The sequence below is a fragment of the Macrosteles quadrilineatus genome, unplaced genomic scaffold, assembly GCF_028750875.1.
Source record: "Macrosteles quadrilineatus isolate MER2022 unplaced genomic scaffold, UCM_ALF_1.0 Scaffold_8__2_contigs__length_117827958, whole genome shotgun sequence".
NCBI classification, from domain to species: domain Eukaryota; kingdom Metazoa; phylum Arthropoda; class Insecta; order Hemiptera; family Cicadellidae; genus Macrosteles; species Macrosteles quadrilineatus.
Window position 1 is genome coordinate 78954844 of NW_026542601.1, and position 22254 is coordinate 78977097.

General features: G+C 30.8%; 1 protein-coding gene across 3 annotated transcripts in view; it reads right to left on the bottom strand.

Annotated features, from left to right (window-relative positions):
* Nucleotides 1-22254, bottom strand: part of LOC129000930 (uncharacterized) — a 109065-nt gene that overhangs the window by 20108 nt on the left and 66703 nt on the right. The gene's annotated exons all lie outside the window — the stretch shown is intronic.

Genomic DNA, 22254 nt, shown 5'->3' on the forward strand with positions numbered 1-22254 from the left:
GCGAAGGGTGTAGAGTGAAGAGAGACGCCTTGTGTAACTTTGTTACTGACTAAGATCAGCTGTTTTATTAGTCATGATCATTTATTTAAAGTCTAATGATCAAGGAAAGCTAGGTCCAGTTTCGAACCTGCAAAATCTACTAGCTTTTCTCAGGATGGTACCGGCGTCCTTTTGATCACTATAACTACTCCGCTACCCAACCAATCTAACCAAGTAAACTAGAATAGTGACCAGAAATATTTCACAATTGCAGACCGCTATTGCATTAATGCTATAGCGCAAAGTTTGCGAAGACAAGTACTAAAGTAAAAAAAAAAAAAAAAACGTAGTAGAATAAAAGACGTATTTAATCTTGGCATATTAACTTCTTAGGATAAGTTTACTTTTCTTTGAAGGAGGTAGTTTTCGCACCCACTTCAAGCAACCGGATAAGATTATCGGTAGTGTTCGATTGTTTTCCTTTCAATTAAACGTTTCCTTCGTCTAGGAAATCTTCTTTTTGCCACCATCATATTTTTTTATTTCAATGCACAAGTGTTGTTTATTCATATTGGAAATGTTAGACTATAACTCCGAATTCAAATTCATCCGAAATTTTTACCCACATCGCGATGTGGACGATACACTCTATCACAATTTTTTTCGAACTAAGCTGTGGTGTAGAGGAATTTATTTCATTTTCGAAAAAAAGCTTAACTAATTTGTTTTTCGATTTCTATCGGTTATGCATACAACCTCGGTGGCAATTAAAATGCCCTTGGAGACTTAAGAGACTTCAAAGTCCAATTGTCCAAAACACAAAGTTTTAAGTCGAAGACTCAAGGTACCCATATCCTAGTAGGTTGTTGACTTCTCTCTTCCATCCTCAGGGTGTTTAAACTAAGTTGTTCAATCAAGAGACGACTTCCGCCTCATGCTGTCCCTGACGTCGCATCCACCCACGTTCTTTGTTTGACACTAAGTAACAAGTCGAAAATACCAATAGCAGCTGAGGAATTAAGTTGCTGATAGTGACAAAGAATCAAAAGAAAGTTACCTGACAAATGGGTTACTGAAACAGTGAATGTAGCTGCATGTATTGATGTAGTGTGGTTGGCATTTTTTTCCAAGAATCTTGTGCTTGTGCAAATTGAGGTAATGTTTTTTTGTATTTTTTTTATGATTAATTTTTCAAACATATTGATGAAATCTCCTGAAGGAATTGTGTCTGGTCTAGTCGTGCCAGTTAATGTTTTAGACGTCTAAACTAAAAGGAGGCATGGCAAACATCATGCAAGCCAGGCTACAAGCTGTATCTGTGGTAAAATAAATGAAAAACAAATTTAAAATGGTTTATTCCTCTATGATTTAACCAATTTCATATGACTTAATCAAAACCAAGAACTCTTGAAATGCTATTCACAGTAATTTAACAAGACAAGAAGATTTGACAATGGAGCTGTTAGCCCCGAAACTATAGTAATCATAAAAGATTACTTTGGATTGAAGACGTAAATAAGGTATTTAACCTATTATCATTATTAACTCTTGGAAATTAAAACTGAAAACTTACATATTATTATTATTTCTTCATCTTTACTCCTCGTTGGACCGACGGATTTAAATGACTCTAGTCCTAAGCTCTTTAAATAGCACAAAATATGGATTTCCTTTATTAATACATGTACTAAGTTAAACAAAATGTAAAATAACGATTTGTTGAAATTTCTTCTTATAGTTATAGTATAAATACAAATAAAAAATTAAAGAAATCTTGGATCGCGAAACGTGGTGTTTAAAGGTTTCGGAGCAAAGATAATTTTAGACTATACAAAATATATCAGAATTGCATTAACTTAATACTTTACACAAATACCTACAGTTTCTCAGATTCGTCAAAAGAAAGTTGACACTTTTGAAAGAGACGATAAAAAACAACTTTTTTGTCAGAATGTCAAAGAACTCTTTATATTCTTACCTCTCGGACGTTTTAGAGTTGAACAAGCTTGGAAAGTTTCAGAGAACTTATTTGCACTTTTTGGATAAATTATTACAATTAAACTGGGTGACAATTTGACCTTTTATGTAAGCTCTTTTAAAGCTTATTTTACGCAAGCTATTTTAAACTTCAAATAAAATTGTAAAACGTTATATTTATACATTAAGAGGTGTTATGAGACAAAAATGACCTCTTTCAGCTAAAATAAGATTTCAAAATAGTTGACGATGGACAAAAATCCCACTTCTAAAATGGAACATTATATGTTAGCTTTTAAACGTCTAATAATATTGCTTTTAATTAACTACATCTCTAAATAAGTTAACTATTGCATGAAAGATATAATGTATTCTTATACTAGAATGATTACGTTTGAAAACATGTAGTGGTTTACTATCCCGGGCTACTGAGAGAGATGTAATTTTAAAATTAAGCAGTTTTTATTTCATTGTGTATATTTATAATGTTTCAGCTATTAATTAAACATAACCCTTAATGTAAACAGATCACCTTTAAATTAAAATTGTAAGGCAAGTAAAGGTATTATTTTGAAATTTTACTCTTATGAATTCGGGGTGTTAAAATACCTGAATCAAACACATTTACTGCAAAAAATAAATTTCATTATGAATATTTAATTATAGTGATGATCGGAGGAATTTAGAATCGAGATTTCAGGGCCAAAGTCTTGAGCTAAAACTCTTATCGGAAAATTTCTACACTTTATAGTCACACGATTCAATACATGTCACTATTGTAGATTGTTAAAAAAAATTTACTTGAATTCAGATGGGAAACAATTAACGTTACAAATCTATAAATTAATTTCAATGATTAAATGCACAGGTAAACCTTTGTCCTGAAAAGCAAGATCACTCGAAGATCATTTTGTTGATTATTTAGGTCCTCACCTGCCACTTTTGAGGGATAACTTTCAATATTGACCCAACTTGACTCGTCCTTCTTCTGTTCATCTTGCGGAAGTAGGTTGACTTAAATTATCTCATAATACCTTACCAAAACTAAGACGAGTAACTCAAAAGATCTTTTTTTTAATTTTTAATAAAATAACTAAATTTTATGTGGATGAAATCAAAATAATCATTGCTTTCTTATACATTCAATGTCTGAGTCAACCTGCAAAACATGAGTCATTGTCATTCCTGCTTAGTTTTTTTTAAGTATAACTTTCTAGGCTTTACCACAGAGACCGAATGCACAATATATTATATAAAACTACTAGGCAGTCAACAATTTACAAATTGAATAAATAATCCAAGGTAAAAAAGTATGGTTTATAAAATTGCTTCAAATTTCTATTGTAAAAGTTTCTTTTGAAAAAATTACGATAAACCTCAATGAAAGTTCAAGAAGTTTTACGAGCAAAATATTTTTCAATTTACATGGAATGTCGTGAAAATTTGACTAAATCTGTGGTTAAATTAAGATAATTTCACTTGTTTTTGTATGACAAGTCATTACAATCAATACGGTATTACATTATACTAGGGGAAACCCGTCGAAATCGACGGTTACTTTCAAGGCTTACGTTAATTCATCTAACTGCGATGAATTGGGTGAAATATACATATTTTAAACATTTAACATTGTTCAAAGAGTAATAAGTGTAAAAAATAACAATATTGCGTTAGTTGCCAAATTTGGTTGTTCATTCAATGATTAAAATATTTCCTATCCTGTACGTCATCGGAGTTATTATTAGTATGTTATATGGTATCTCTTCCTTTGGTAGAACCTTTTAATAGTATTTAAATCGTATTGGTGGATCTTATAGTTAAACACTTCGGCGACTTCATCAGTGTTTGAGAAAAAATATATGTTTGTTGAGAAGACACGTTCTAACTTCAAAGGGAGTTATATCCGTTACAGTGTAAGTTTGATTTTCCTTCGTCACGTCGCGTCAGCTCATATCGTACTTCTGTGCCAATGAATGAACCCTCTAGCATAGTTTTGAGAAATTGACTATGGGGTTACTGATAAAGCTGGAATTCCTTGACATGGGGGATGTCAGTTAGTTGTCTCGGCCTTATCAATAACATAAAGTTGTCAATATAATCTCTCTACGGAATGTTAGGTGTAGTGGAATACATGAAGTAAAGTTGGCTTTTATTCTTGAACTGTTAGGGACCTCCTAGTTCATATTATGATCTTGGCGGCTTCATTGGCGATAAATAATGCAAATGACATAGCAGCAATGGAACATTTCCAAAAAGCAAAAATACTGTAAAATGGCTGTTACGTATATATTGAAGTTTACATATTGTTAATCAACGTATATGATAAATACTTTAATCCTTTAATACGTTTTTTTTATAGCGACCATTCATAGTAGGTAAGCCAAGTGAATGGAAGAATGTATGAAGAAAGTATGATTGGAGATGAGTGTAGGATGAGTGGCACGATCTTGAAGTCTTGTTAGTGACTAAGGCCGACATTCCTTGGATACAGCTGTTAATTAATAGCCCATACAGCGAATGGCAACCAAGGGACCTACAGTTTATAGTTGAATTGATACAAATTTTTTTTGCATTGGTATTTATGAATATTGGTATAATTATCAGGATAGCACTGCGGGTAGTCGTAGTACTCACTCGTGCGGACGTTAATCCACACCAGGGAGTATCGCATCCACAGTGCATACCTATAAATATCCACAATTCGTGACCTCCTAGTAGTTGGATTACAGGACGACGCCACCCGTCCCAGTCAAAGGATTATGTGATCTAGTTTAAAAGGAATATGACATTTCTGTCATGACAGTAGCTGCTTAAATTGTATTTTCTCTTTGTACCATATTTTACAGCCAAAATGTTGTGTTATTTTCAATAATGTTACAAATTCAGTGCGCCAAAGTCCGTAATATAGGCAGGTGCAAATAATTTGTCAAGATAGGTGACATTTTAGGCAACGTTTCTAAGTTTGGATTCTATTAGACACAATAAGAGCAGACGTTTCTACATAAATATTTGATATTTTGTAGAATAATATGATAAAATGTAGGCAAAAGTGGCGAAAAATGCACACACCAACCCGTACAATAGATATAAGATAGTTCAATAAGAAATAGTTTAAGAATTACTGTGATAAAAGGATTTTCCACTGATTTCGTAATGGAACGTTATATTGCAAAACATGGCATGATAAAGAAGAAAATCAATTTTAAAATCAGAAAATAACATTGCAAATACTTATTTGGTAGAATTCAACTCCCAATAAATATGTGTTGTTTGAAATACAATTTAAAAATGAACAGCTTTTTCATTAAAAAGTATTATTCTCATGGCCAAAATGTAAACAACTCTGTGGAGGGATCTTTTAAGGCTTCTGGGACAGAGTCCTAAGGGATTTTGCTTAGTTTTTCTTTTGATAACTCATCTACAGACCAAGACCTTTCTTTGGACACCTCTACCAAGTTTCTACGCCCAACCGTTCTCTCAAATTAGTGGGGACAAAGTTTCCAATCAAATATTTAGATTCCCCCATGTTAATCTTATGGGAGAAAACCTAACTTTGATGGCCTGTGGGGCAAAGCCCGAGGACTTTTACTACATGAATTGGTGAAAGGGGGCGTCTACACAAATAATACTTTATTTTGACACGTCGTTTGTAAAAATCCGTCCATTATTAATGGAGGAGTAGTGTTTTCTAAAAATCGCCTTCACGTATTATATATAAGGATTACTTTAGCTTATACTGGACAGTTTATTGGTGTATCTTTTAAAAGTTAAAAAGTATAAAAGTATTTTTTTTTTACTTCAGACAAACGTAACAGCCAATTCTACTGTCAGATGTCAACTATTTTTAACAAGACCAGCAAGTTTATACATGTTCCCCTAAGGTGGCTAACAATGTCTCCAAGGACATTAAGGAAAAGTTGCAAAGCTGTATGGTTGTTTTCAACACGATGTGTCAGAAACATAGAATTTCCGAGGTGAGATTTAGTTGTTTAACATTTATACGTGAAAAAAGATAAAGAATATCAGAATGTTTGTAGCTTATATTTCACTAAAATTTTAAATTTTTACGCTAAGTACGGCAATTTTACCTCTTATGGTCAGCACACCTCATTAGGTATATAATAAACATTTAAATAAGTAAATAACTTTTTTTCACAACATGATATCTTATGTTTACCAAATAAAATATTATTTGATACACAGTAATATAGCCGATGTTTCTCCGAGAAACAGGTTCAGAAAGATAATTGATTTAAAAGATGTCACTTTTTACTTTAATTAAACAATTGCATTTCTTACTTAATTCTAATAGATTAAATATATATTCATTCAAAAACACTAAGCTATTTAACAGACATTTCTATTTCTTATTAGGATACTAGTTTACATGAAAGATTTAACTCATTGTCTAACATAAAACATGTTTTACATAATGATGCGCAAACTGAGGGGGATTTAAGGTTGAAATACATCTTCGCGTACAAAATAATGCAAAAATAAGTGTGGTAATAACAAAGTGTGAAAAGAATGATTTCCTTCATGAAGATGACAAGTGCTCTGACACATTGTAAGCGTTTGTGATATTCACGCTTACAGCAGAGAATAATATAATTCTTAACAATTCTCGGAGTAATATGAAGTGAAAATAAGGTTTCTTTAGAAGCTACAGTGTGGTATGAAAGCTAATTTTAAGTTGCTATGTATTATTACGTACTGAAATATATTAAATTGTAGAAATAATTCGTTTTTTGGTTTGCTAGTTAAAAAGAACTAATTTTATATGCGAACTATCATGAGATAGCACCAAAGTTGTATTTTAACCCAAATATAAATGAATGAGGTGCCTTTATGTTGTACAAAAGAACAGAAGTTCTCCAGATAAGAGCGTTTATTTAAAGCCAATAAGCAACAACATCTGGGTCCGGTTTTAAAAGCTACTTAATATTTCCATAACCAATAGTATAACCAGCTACAACGTATAATATCACTTTGGATTATTGTCCCTTTGTTACAACCACAATCTCAATGAATACTGTGTCAGTAACGTCGTCTAACGTCTGAAAATAATACAATGGGTCTTATTTTCGTCTTATTCTGGTGAAATATAACACTAGACTGACCATATGCATCATGCACGCTGTACAAGTCACTTTCCATGCATAAAACATAACAGTCTAGGCCTGACAGGCGCCCCCAACACATTTCAGGAAGTCGGGCTTTTACCTCAAGATTTGTTGCAATCGCTGACTTCCTTACCCACACATTTTGACTTGTAAATCCTTTCGTAGTGATGTTGATGTAGGGTCTTAGAAATTCTGGATGGTGGATTAATTTGCTAGTAATTTTCTATTTTTTCGAGTTTTATGAAGCTTTTTTACAGAGAAATTATAAGTATTGAACTACAATTAGGAAGCAGCTTGAAAGAGTAGTGGCATGCATTCAATGATTTTGCCAATTCTTTTGTAATTAAACTTCACAAAAGGTAGACTGTTGAAAAGATATAATACGATAGGGCATATGTCTTGAAACATTTTCACTTTCATCATGTGCATATTACAGTAAGTGTAAAAATATATAAAAACGTATTTAATATACGTTTTTATATATTTTTACACCGTAGCTTATAGCTTATTTTTACACCGTAGTTAATCTACGGTTTTAAAATGTGCCAATAACTCTTAGTATTACCATCGATCTCTATTACTATTACTAATAGAGATCGATGAGTATTACTCATACTCATAGCTATGTAAAGATAATTTTTTAATGAAGCTTAATGATTAATAATACCCGAACCAAGTGTTGAATTATGAAAATGAGCTTATAACAAATCTTAGTACATATCAGCAACCCACGGCGAGCAACCACTCTCCCATGAATTTAGTATTTTCAAGTCATGAAAAGGTATAAAGATATTTGAGAGTGAGAAGAGATGATTTTTTATTGTTGAAGTACCAAAGCGTGCTTGGAATATTTTGATGATTTTAAAATAAGCTTAAACAAAACAAACGAGGTTTTTCCATGTCAAATCTTGTAGATGATCTTGTCATATTGGTGTCATATTTATTGTTAAAAGTTAATAATATCAAAACTCATCCTATATTATAGATTAAATACTTTATTGGGTCATAAATACTTTACATGTGGTACCTACAAATAGGCCCATTGTCTAGGTAAAAATAGCTTAATAGAAAAAAAGCTAACGTGAAGATAATCTAAAAAAAAGACTATTAATAAAACTCTTCCAACTAAAGGGTTGTTATGAAAATCTACAATTGAATATAAGGCTGCGTCAGTTAAGTGATGTTTTATTTTATCTTTGAAATTATTTTCATTTAACAGTTTATAGCTTGCAGGCAGCACATTGCACAACCTCAGCCCAGCATATAGCAGACTTTTTCATAAAGGGTTAAACGGTGCCTGGGAAATATAAATATGTTTTTCATTTTCGAATATTATATTAATGGCTTATTTTAATGGTTTCTAGCGGATCGTTTTTAGCTAAAATTTTGTAATTTAGTAATTTCACAATGTTAGATAATATTAGAGTGCAAATTTTTAAATTTTGAACATGTATTATTAAGATTACACCATGATGATTCATAATGAATTGAATGCTGTTGAAGCATAAGTATAAACACCAACAATTGTAAGGTTGTTGTTTATTAATCAACAATTGTATATTAATAATTCATGAAATCGAAGCTGAATGAAAGTCATTTGACAGCTTAAATGGTCAAATGAAAATAAATGAAAAGAAAGGAAACAAATTACGTTCATACTTATTAAACCTTCACTAAAAAGGCTATTACTATTTTTTACCTGAGCTATTGTTTTAACTTGAAATATTCAGCAGAACTTTGAATATGTTACTCTGGCAAGTAGAGGTACCAAGGTATGATATTTCCACTGTTACGTCATCTGAGATGAGAACCAGAAACAGCTGTTGACTGAGTCAATATTGACACATGGTACTGGGTCAGCTGTTGAGCACTTTCTACAAGTGGCTATCCTACTTTTATATACATGTAGTTGTTTTAAAGGCTTATTATGTTTCACAATTAGTTGCAATGCTATAATTGAATAATATATATATATGAATGTGAACAATATTTGCTGTATGCCTGGAAGCTTTCAAGTAATTTAATGTACTTATTTGCAGAAATATGAGCCACTTATTTGATACTTTTAAATATTCAAAAATGTATTAAACGTTTTAAAATATTCCTATATACATTGTGAATACTTATAAATGCAAGACAGTGCTCATAACATAAATTTTAAATTTTATACTATCTTCCATTAGTATGTTTAGTTGGTCTGAAAATCGGACGTATAACAAAAACGCTAGGAAACATGCATGAAATGTGCATTCATTTTAACAGTTATTTACGCTACTGCAAGTGATTCAGTCGAAATCTTATTAAGAAAGTTAAAGTTACCTAATTAAGTAACTTAAAGCTTAATAAGGTTATGCTTTTCTTAGTTATATCGCTCTCGGAATACATCTTTATATGGCATAAATCTCAGAGATGTAACACTAAATGTGGGTTTCACAGTAGTATAGAATTACACTGCCACAAAGCACCCTTAAACCGATACAGGCTTAGTTTCTGCCGTCTTTGGCATGTGTCTTTACATCACAAATCGTAAATACAGTTGAAATGGTTACGCACAGGAATTACAATTACAATAGTAAGTTTGGCGATGAACAATAACACAAAATAAAATAAATGAGAAATGAAATAATCATGTGATCTATCATACCATTCAATGAATGATCATGTGCTTCATGTGAATGAATTAATGAGTTAGCACAAAAATAATATATAGAAAATGATTCTATTGTTATAATCTATAACCCATAGGTAATTATAGATAATAATTATCAACAATTAGTTACATAGGCCTAAAGTGTAGTGGAAGACAGTAAACTAATTACCTTTTAAAAAACCTTTCATTTTTTGTATAGAATAATGCTTTATTATTATTAATTATTGTAGCATACAATATTATTTGTTATTTTCAATATTTTATTTTACCTTTTTTTTGTTAACTTCTCAAAAAATTTTACTAGAATTGTTGGATTAAAATATTTATTCAATCAAGTTACGAATTTTAAATAACTGTTCATTCAAATAAAATTATGAAATAAAATTAAATTAAAATATTTAATAACCAAATTTAACATGAAAGCCTAGAACTAGGATATTCCATGAAAATCACATGTCTCGATGTACAGGTTGAATGCTTATAAAAAGGTATAATTAAGTACAGTATTTTTAAACGTTCTAAACTGCTATGTAATCACGGAGTATTTAAAATAAAAAATAAAGATAAACCAAACCAAAAACCCTAAAAACTAACCAAGATTATAATCTGTTTTCTGCCTATTAATTGTATTAAATTAAATACTTTATAGCGTAATAAAATACAACAATAATAATATAAATGTATTTTTTCTTTACAAAAGATAATTCAATTATTACTACAGTCATTCACTAAAAGCATCCTCTTCTCTATTACTTCATATTATCTTATGCAAATGTCAACTAAAGGTTTATCTTCTTTTAAGGATATAAAATTGTCTTAAATGTAAATCTCAGTGTCGTCGGTTTTAAAAGCTAAACCAATTAACGAATATTTATTTTTCACGAGACAAAAATTTCTAAGGTTAGGCCTTTGTACTATTTTCACACACTTCATCTTGTTATATCTCTAAAAACAAAAATAAACCATTTACAAAAATGCATTGTTAAAAAACTTTAAAAATAACGGAGCCTTTTTTTTATAAAAATATCCCTAACTTTTAATGGGCAAACTTTTTTTTAATATTCACCCTCATTTTATTTTAGCAATAACAAAGACAATATGTAGTCTTTCCTGCTTTAACATTTTTATTCTTACTGCCAGTTCCAAGAATATCCTAGTCTATTTAGCGTTCTCTAATTAGTTTGACTTAACTTAAGACTTTCCAATCTTGGAGACATCAAAATGTCACAATTTCAGGAAAGTTAACGTTTCATTTGCCGTTGATTAAAACAATGCCAAGAAAGATTCGAGCTCACTTGTTAAGTTTAAAATCCACGAAGAAATTAGCCTGAAATAAATGTTGTTGTAGGTGATTTTATATTTAATAGTTGACACGTTATTATTTCATTTATATGCGGCCTTATTGAAAAATAAATTATTTTTATCTGCTATAAAATATCATATAATATAGTGGTGTTAATATCGTATGCTTTATAAAGCATTTCAGTCCGCCTAAATTAATTTCCAAACTCTTTTGTGACACAGGTTTGTATAAACTGGCACAGGGGTATACTGACAAGGTATACCTTTAAAAAGTTCAATACCACTTTAATTTAATCTATTTTTCCTGCCAATGCATGGAAATGGTCACATTGCCATATCTGTAAGCAGTACGCAAAATAGCCCATTGCCGCTCTAGAGCGGGAATGGATCATTCCTCTCGCTAATCAGCTGATTTCACATTTGGCGTTTTACACCAGCCACAGCTGCGGATCCCCAACCGATAAGCAAATAACATAATCAAAATAAGAAGGTTACAATACCTGCAGACTGCCTTTAGTGGTCCTTAAATATCCAACAGGATTACGCGTTTCGGTATTTGTTATACCATCATCAGATCCATATACAAACTTGAAGTTTTTTGACTCATGATGTCACGTCACAGTTTTAAAACACAGTTACAAAACATTTAAACACGAAAAACTATTTACAGTAGGCCTACTAATTAAAAACGAGAGACAAAAGTGAAGCAATGCATGCATTTTCAATGTCGAGTCTCAACTCAACATTGAAAGTTGAGTCCATTTTCCATTTTCAAATAACATAACCTTAAAAAAGCAAACATAGCCTAAATGTCATTCATTTTATATACATCTAAAAGTGTATCTGTGTGTTGTTATAAGTTAATTATTGTGGTGGTAGGAAAAAATCTTGTGCGTATTACGAAACTTACGTTTAAATTTAGTATGTTTTCCCTGCTATGTGGCCTATGGATTGAAAGATTACTATATACTCTATAGTAATCTATAAGTAATCTATAGTCTATAGTAATATAAAGTAGTCTATAGTATAGACTATGTGAAAGGCAAATTAGTCAAGATGTTTCTATCGGCATTTTTTTATTCCTCGCCAAACACTTTAAATAATAAGGAATATATTCCAACAAAATTGTACTCCTGTTTGAGTTTATAATACGTATATAACTTAGAATATATGACTTGATCTCTTTAGTAAGCCACTCATAGTTTGCTGTACCCACATGTGACCGAAGTTGTTTCAGTATTCTACAGTTTATTGTATATTTGTATTTATAATCGTGTATTGCACGGTATTGTATAATTATGTATTTTATATTTGTATTTACAATCGTGTATTGTGGGGTTTTGTATAATTGTGTATTATATTGTATCGTAGCAAACCCTGCAATTTACTCGTACAATATTCATACTAATATTCTTCAGGTAAAAATTAGATTAGGGTAGTTTTTTCAGTTTATTTGCTACAGGAATTATGTATAAAAATCACAATCACAAATGTTTTACTCAAACTCTTGGACCGGAAAAGTGACCCTGCAATTTTGTATCAAGTAACCACTGCTTTATGAAGCGTGTAAATTTGGGAACTCACTCTATTTAAGTACTTGTTTTTGGCCTTTTGGACGAGGAACTCCTTTACTAAACAGAATATTGAGTTACTGAGAGAATCTGTTGGTGTTTTTTAACCAATGGGGTTCCAAATATTTAATACAAGTATATATAATGACCCTTATATTCCTTGATTCTTGACCAGTTCAATTCACTGGAAACTATCTATATCAGCTATATAAAAATATTACGTATATACAGACCAGAATAATATAACTAAAATCTCCTGTAGTTTTCCTATGGAAAATTGACAATCCATTACATGTTACTAGATTATGAAAGAATGCAGCATAGCTTGGGTTGGTGAACGTTGGTCATATTCACTTAATTATTCAGCCAAAGTACATATTGATTGTACACCGACGGTGTCTTTAGATCTCTTCACACAATATTTATGTAGAAACGACAGTTCAAACGGTCTGGAAATAGACTTTGAAACATTCAAGTTGTTCTTTTTAAACATTTATACTATATGAATATTATTATGTGACAGCTCTCAACTTGAGCATTAAATTACGTGAACTGTGTTAATTTCGTAAACCCGTAACAATGACAATATACACATGAGGGCTCCCGAACAATTTTGAATTGAAAGTATAGTTCTACTAAAAAAATAACTCATTTGTTCAACAATCGGCTTACTTCCTTAAAATACAATTAATAATCATATCGAAAATAAATTATTGTAAATGAAATATATTTTAATACCTTTGAATGTTTGCAATTGTAAATTTGAGTGTCAGATTAAATCTCTGCATGGATGCTTTTACAAGTCCTTTGAATAATTAACGAAACAGTGTATCAACAACAAAATACTTGACACTGAACAGAAATTATACCTTTAATGTCAAATACCGTGGACATGTCAGAAAATATTTTTTATTCCTAAATGTCAAGCTGAAGAACATTTTAAAATTTGTGTTGGAATCAAAATACAACTATAAAACAGCTTAAGAAATTTAAAAATTTCCTTATAAAACTGTAATACAGGAGTTTTATTTCTCGTACCTTACAGAAAGATGCTAACGCTTTTAGAATAGATTATTTAATGTGCATGGTTCGATGAGGTATAAATACTTTCATAAACAAAATTAAAAATCCTCAAAAAGATTCGTATTGTGTAAGTTGTAGATACAGTTGAACATTGAACAAGGTATTATTGAATCTTTGTATGTTAAAGAGCTCTATAGTATTAAGCTTAATCTCGAAATAACATTTTTTTTAACCAATTAAATTTGAATTTGCTTGAGAATTTTGAAACGTAACAACGTATGATCAGATATGATATTTTCTGCACGTCAACAGAGGAGAGACAGAAAGAGTTGTTGACCAAGTCAATATTGACTCATCGCCACTGGGTCAGCTGTTGAATACTCTCTACGATTGTCAAACTCTCTACATTCATATATACATCTTATAGGTTCCAGCTCGGTATGGTGTTAAACATTACATCTTGGTGGACTGGGATGGGGTCGTGACAATAACAAAATCCGTTGGTGTTTGACGGGATTTGAACCCGGAACCTCTGTGCCAAAGTTCCGCGTTCTACCCATCGATATGGTTCTACAACTAGATCAGATCGTTCATCTACATTCATATAGCTTACGTTCATAAATCCATAAACACAAAAATATATTTAAAAAAAACCAATAATTAATTACTTGTATGAGTACTTACATTTTGCAAATACTGGTGGGGAATACTTTCTGGTCTAATACAAAATAAGTATTTACGATTAAACTTAAAAACCTTTTTTTATCCAAAGAATCTATGTAATAATAGGCAAGCATGTTTCTTTAAAACATTTTTTCTCAGCTCTTGTGCATCATAGGGAAAATCTACGCATACTGTTAGCATTTTCCTGTAGGTGTGCAGAATCCCTTTATAAATAAAAATAGTAACATTACATATGACACAAACATTGAATTTTTATACCACTGCTGATAAAATATAATGTTTTACAAAAGTGGTACAAGGTATTGTTACAAAAAACTGAATTGTCATATATTATTAAAGCCTTTTAGTTTTTAACCGGCTGTATCCAATGACATTAGAAATAAAAACCTAATTTAAGGCTTCTTTAACTTAAGGATTCTTTTTGTTCGAATCGGGAGTCAAGCAAGTGTGATGCATGTCTTTAAATTACAATAGTTAGTTTTTATTTGTAAGTAGGTCTATAGTTAGAATATAAACAACTAGTCTATTTACAAGGATAAGCTATTCAAAGTGCATAAACGTGTAAAGTTAAATAAAAAATATGTATGTTGTAATTCCCTCAGTTAAAAATGTCTTTGTACACTGATATGATACAAATGCATTAAATAAAAAAATATTCATAGCAAAGTTGTCCTACGGGGGAAATACCTTAGGGGAAATAAGGGATATAAGACTGAGAACAACCCTTGAAAGGTCAAATTCAAATCAGTTAAAGTACTACAAACATATAAAACCACAAGAAATGTGAAACTGAAATACGAAATATTAGTTTCGCTTGAGGAGGCCAAGCCGATGAGCTGGAAGAACGGAAATAAATATTTGACCGGAAATTGGACCTCCATCCGGTCAGACAGGCTTTTAAGTGAACTTCAAGTAGTCATGAAGGTTATATAGGTCCAACGATTATAGGTCTACTTTAATATAATTGTAATATGATTGGCTGACCTATTTTTACAACCAAACTGCTTTAAGGATTTAGCCATAAACTCGAGGGTTCAGAGATTTTCGTTCTACTAGTTGAGCTCTATCAAATCTCATAGAAAAGAATCATATTTGTGCTAAATACTATTTATTATGCATCCAAAGTATTTCCTTGGCCTATATTTATGTTTTAGGATACAGATTGTTTTATAATGATATAATGGCTACAAAAGCATCTCATAGTATAGTTCACCTTAGGGAAATCAGGAATAAGTGAGATTGAGAATAAATCCTTAAACTACAATACGTCTACAACAAGTTGAGGTAAGATTGAGCTAGGAATAGGAACGATTTAGTTGATGAGTTGAGATGCATTTTTGCGAGATTCAATTTTCTTACTTTCAGAACTCGGTTTGAAAATGACGACCCTAATTTAAGGTATTGAAAATCTGTGGTTCATAAGCATTACAAAGTACCAACAACTAAATATATGAAAATCTCAAGACTTTTAGATGTTATTGAACTGTTCTCAAACTATTGTTTTTTAGTCATGAGGACTTTGTGTAATAACAGGTGTGTGATTTCTACCGTATCAATTTTAAAGGAGCAAGCTGGTATAGTGGAACCTCAGTCCCCAAGATCTCGGGTTCAAATCCCGCCAACCACCAATGGATTTTTTCTTAGTGATAATGCTGCAACTTTAAGTTATAGCCTAATATAGTGTGAAAAACAATCCTGGGCCTCTGTATCACCTTTACATGGAGGGTCCAAATACAGTAAAAGGGGTAATTTATTCAAGTTCTTACATGAAGGATTAGTTTTTATAATATAGTTTTTATGATAATAATACATTAGTACGATTTAAAATTATCAACTGAAAGAACATAATTATATAAAATAATTAGCCAGAACATTAAGAGGCAATTTTAAGTAATCGAATCAGTTCATTGTTTATAAAACAAAATGATCAAGATCATGTAAAAAAAAAGTTCATAAATACAAGTATTAAAAGCCCTTAATGATTCTTAATGACACTCTATACCTACAATCATTAATTTAAAAAACACCCTACTCTTAAAATTTGTACTTAGTCCAACATTTTAAATTAGTTATTCTCTTTAACAAAATAGAATATAATTTGTTAATGTCACGTATTTTTAATATACGTCATAGATTTTTACCAGTTGGATTGAATTATTTTCCATACCAACAATTTATTGGTGAATTAAATTATGATGCGGCATCAAATTTACCTATATACTTCTTTAGAATGAAGGGATTGTAGATTCCGTTCTATACACCCATCAATACATTATGTATACATCAGAATCACCTCATGAAGCTACTAAACCAAATATACATTGTAAACGCTCGCCTCCAACTTTGAATACATGATCAAACACTCTATACCAACATTTAGATATATCTGCAAGGCAAACGAGCACTAAATAATGAAAACCTCATAATACAAAATAATGTAAATATTTCATCTATGGCTTTTTGTTACTGCATAAGTTATAAGTTGAATGACAATAGTTATCCACTAGAATAGTATGTACTGAGAAAAGCCCAAAGAAATGTTATTATTTCTTTGGACTTAATTAAACACATCCTCACACTATATTAAAATCGCATAAAGAAAGGCATTTTCTGTATCGTCAATTAAATGACATTACAATTTCAATGCTAAAAGTAGACCAAATAAATACTTTCGACATTTCTATGCGTTGCATATTAGTCTTAAACTAATATTTCCAGTTGCACATTTTATTCGATAAAGATACAGGAACATCAAGTTTACGGAGTGTAGGAGTCATTTTGAATATACGACTTGATCCATTACGTAAATTGTTTGTTGCTCCCATATGTGACCTAAGTTGCTTTGGTATTATTCCGAGCCGTAAGTCATTGCCATACCTAAGAAATGAGGAAATTTAATTGAAAAAGGTTTTATAATATTTCAATATAAAAAATATACCCGTGTAGCTTCAGTTAAAATTTAAAAGTTTTAGCTAGTGCACTTGTGTTCAATGAAATATTTTATAACTGGATACAGTTTTTATTGCAAATATTTCTTTTTGTTAGTATAATACTGGAAAACTTGACCTGAGAACAAACATAAGTTGCGAACCTCAACTAAATAATGAACTGAATGATGAATTAACAAACATTTTTTCACCGACTATGTAGCATAAGCATTACACCAACAACCAACACTATTGTTACATAGTTACATACTCCAGTTCAAATATTTTTTCTTAACATTCACCTCTATACCTACAATCATTAATAGATGATAAACAATCAACTGATCTAAATTACATTTTGATAATAACATCAAATGAACCAACGAATATACGACTTGATCCATTACGTAAATTGTTTGTTGCTCCCATATGTGACCTAAGTTGCTTTGGTATTACCTAAGTAGTATTTGGTATATAATTAATATATTAATTATATTAATGTTTGTAAAGTTTCATGTAGCGTATTAATTACTTATGTAGACATTATTTCAGACTAGCCCTATAGGGTTACGGCATTAGATCCATTGGTGATTGGCGGGATTTGAACCCAGGACCTCGACCTCCGAAGCCCCAAGTTCTACCACTAGACCAGCTTGCTTTCCATTCCTTTGAATTGAATGGAGTAAACTTTTTTTATAAACTTCTTTTCTCAATATAGCTTGCCAGGTTGATTCAGGATTTAAAGGCATTTAAAGATAAGATTCTCTTAATTTATTAGAGTCTTTAAATGCTAATGATATCAACCCAGACATTGAATTTTGATATTATAATTTCTTAATTTGAAGAACCTTCAGAAAGTTTCACTTACTCAGTAATCAATCAAAACAATAAGGTAAACTATTAGTTAGCTCTAAGAAACAAAATTAAACACTTCCTTTTCCCTAATGTCTTATCCTTAGAACATTAAACAGACTTCTCGAATTTCTCTCCGTAATTCCAAGATTGCCTTTAGCGTTCTTCAAGAAGTCAACACGCTTTAATTAATCTTAAACCTGCAATCTTAAATCCAGTAAAGAAATTGACAGTTTTGTGGATATCTATGAATGTTTGTTGAAGAAACCTACTTAGGAAACACTTGTGGACAAAGTATTTTCATAATAAAATTCAGAGAGCATGAGACAACGTTATATGCAATATATTCGACGAAAGACTGAAGAAGTTTATGAAGAAGAAATATCAATAGTATTTTGATAGGTTTTAAATGACACACGTAAAACTTTAATTACCTAAACATATTAAATATTACATATTTTTGGTAAAATTCTTTGCAATTTTATCTATAGAAATAATTTTATCCTATTCTTAAAACCCAATGCACCTCAAAGAATTTTAAATACACACATGTTTATGTAAAGCAATTATTTATACATTTTCTTTATTGTTAAGCCTCATTGCTAGAAACCTGAAAAGGCATAGTAATATTTATAACGTTTATGAACATTAAAAACGTATATAAAAACGTATGCCGTATATTACTTACTTTTTCTCTGTTCACAAAGTTTATGCGGTTTTAGGGGAAGAAATCTATCTTCCCTGCACTTGACTCCGACCTTTAAAATCAGCTGTTGGATTAAGTATACATTAGGCACAAACAAGTGGGGGGGGGGGGGACTTCCCCTAAAACCTCTTAAATGTTTGTGAGCAGAACATACGGAATTCTATATAGTCTGTAGCATGGTGTACCAAGCTTAACCATTCCAGTAAATGTTTTGATTATAAAAGTTATTGATACAAGGTAGCTATGAATTCAGTTCAGTATTCAAATTTGGCATTGAATACAATATTTACCTAACATAACAATTATTATGTTTAATTTTCTACTAGTAAACACGTTGCTCGAAATCGAGCAATTGCAATGAAGTAAAGTAGTTATTTAAAAACAAATAAAAGTCATCATAATTTCCTATGAGTTTAAAAGCCTTTAAATTGAAAAATAAATAACAGCAATTTAATTATACAGCTCATCAAAATGTAAACAATTATATTCTTCATAAGGATAACATGGGAACTTTAACAGCCACTGGGGTAGAGCCCAAGGGACTTTTTCAAAAATGTAAGGTCAGTTTGCAAATCTACGCACAACGCTCTTTCCAATGAGACGTCAATGGATAAAATGGGTTAAGAAATGGCGGAGGAGTTCAACCGACAAAGTTTCATGTAGCGTATTAATTATATAGATACCATTTAAATCCGTCACGACTGGCGTATATTAAATAAATGCATCATGACAAGACAATTTAATGAAATTACTCGTAAAATAAGACTATTTGTGGTTCAGGATTGAAAAAGATAAAGAGCGATTACACAGCTTTGTGTAAGCCTTTCTTCCACGTTAATTAATATGGTTTAGCCTTTAAATTAATTTTTAATTCAATGACAACCTGCTTTTTTATTTAAATTCTCTGAAAGACGACAACATTTTACAGTTTTTTACTGTACTGAAAGTATCCTCAAAAAGGTTTCCAAATAAATACTTTTTATAACTCCCACCTTCACATCCTAGGACGCTAGGTTCTTGGCCAGAACTCATTTAAACATTATTTCAGACTAGCCCTATAGGGTTACGGCATTAGATCCATTGGTGATTGGCGGGATTTGAACCCAGGACCTCGACCTCCGAAGCCCCAAGTTCTACCACTAGACCAGCTTGCTTTCCATTCCTTTGAATTGAATGGAGTAAACTTTTTTTCTTCTTCTTCAAGCAAATGCTGCAGTATATTAATAATCTAATGTTACATGATCATGAAATTTATCTATGTTCGTAATAAAAAATATTTTATCTTAAAGGTTCAATATTTACCGTCGTATTTGATTTATTTTCTGTTGGAATACACTTAACAAAAATAATATCACTTAAGTGGTTGTATGGCACACGTTCCGGTAGTAAAATAAATTTAATTTAGAATTGATATTAGGAAATTCTATAAACAACATTTGCACACCATTATTAGATATTTTGCACGTGACACTTGATCTCTGTGATGTTTGGCAATCTGTTCCTTAATAAAGCTAATTACTTAAACTAAAAAAATCAAAGGAAAAAATTATATAATTCAAATTTATATAAAAATTCTATTTAGATCAAGTATTTTCATAGACCAAATATATCATGTTATTTGCAATTTTTTTTCATTTCGTTATCCTTAAACATTGTAAACATTTTTGTGTAGTGTAGTATACAGCACAGAATGAAGAAAAGTTAATCCATAAACAATCATAAAAGTTCCAGAGACATATGAACATAATTGCCCATTACCTGCAACTATGATTTTTGACATTAGTAAATTAAATTATGATAAGTCACTCAATCATTTAAAATTAAAATATATGTTGTAATATAAACTAATTCTATTTGGAAAGTTACAAAAATATTTGTTTTATGGATTCATTGCAAATAAAATTGGTCTACTAAAATATAAAAAAATATAAAAACCAATGATCAAATAAGTAAACAAATACCAAACAAGTAATGAATAAATAATAATTAGCCAACCAAAGGGTGTTTTCCCATAAGGTTTTTACCATGATGAAGAAGTATAGTAGGAAGTAACTTGATATAAGAATGTTAACGAGATTATAAACAAGAGAAGTTGCTTCTATGACGTTTTCTTTATAGTAACCTGATACTTAAAGGAGAAGGCGTAAATTCATTCACCTTAAGTTACAAGAGTAATGTGCAGTGTTCTAATACGATAAACTTATAGTAAATCAAACCCTTTATATAAAAATATTAATCCTTAGAGTGATTATTCTTCAGTTTAAGATAATGTTTGATTTAAGATTTATTTAGTAAAATAAACTAAACAATATCCTAAAACTATGTATGGTTAAAATGTGTTTTAAAAAGAATGTTGATATAAAAACCAACCGTTGAGAAAACTCAATGAAATCAGATTTTCTTGTGCACTTTACGGGATTAAACGCTATTTTCTGATATATGAAGAAGGTTACAAGTAATTACAGCTGGATTGGTAAAACCACTGTGAGAAAATCCGTCTCCATTCTCTGCCAGTTTCCAAATATTTACGGAAAACACCCCCCAGCCAGCCAGCCTCTTGTGTTTAGCAATCAATGGTACTCGTCTTATAAAAAATAATGACTTATAACTCGGTAGAAATAAATGTAATGTTATAAGGTTGTTAGGCTTGCAACGGGATGTTCTCAACCGAAAGAGAATAATTAGATTTTCTTGTTATTCAAAATAATAACTTTATCACAATATGTAATAGCATGTTCAGAAAAATTTGAAAACTAATGTGATTTTTGTCTAAGTGCTCTAAAACATAGATTTTTTGTAGAAAGACTTAGCAATCACATTCAACAACAACTATATTACTCATAATTCTGAATTGTTAAAAAAACCGTGTTAATAAAATTGTTAACTACTTTTTTAAAAACAAATTTAGATAGAACGTGTCTTAAATATTGCAACAACTTCACACCAATACGTCACTTTTCCATCAGAAATCAGCTGATACAAGTGCATATATGTAGCCCACGCAGAGTTTTCTTCCGCCCTACATTGTTGATTATCCAACAATGTTTGTACAATAACATCCGTTTGGCGGAAATCAAATATACGCTAGTTATATGATTTAAGCTTTACAATATATGATGTGAATCCTTCAATAAATCCTTCAATATATAAATGGTGGGTGTATAGATAAATAAATAAATATCCCGTGTACGGGTTTAGGAATGATATTTCAAGGATTCTTTGGTCATTTTACGTTAATTCACTACCACTACTTTTTTATTGCAATTCCGTTTATTTACTACCAGGATTTTTTCATAATCAGCAACTTTGATTGCTTAGGTTAGTTTAGAATAGTTTCATTTTTATCATTGATATATTCATAGACTAGGCTAACTGTAAAAATTATCGGCATTGCAATAAAATGTAGTGGTGAATTAACGGAAAAGAATCGATTCTTTTATCGTCGATTCAATAGTTACAG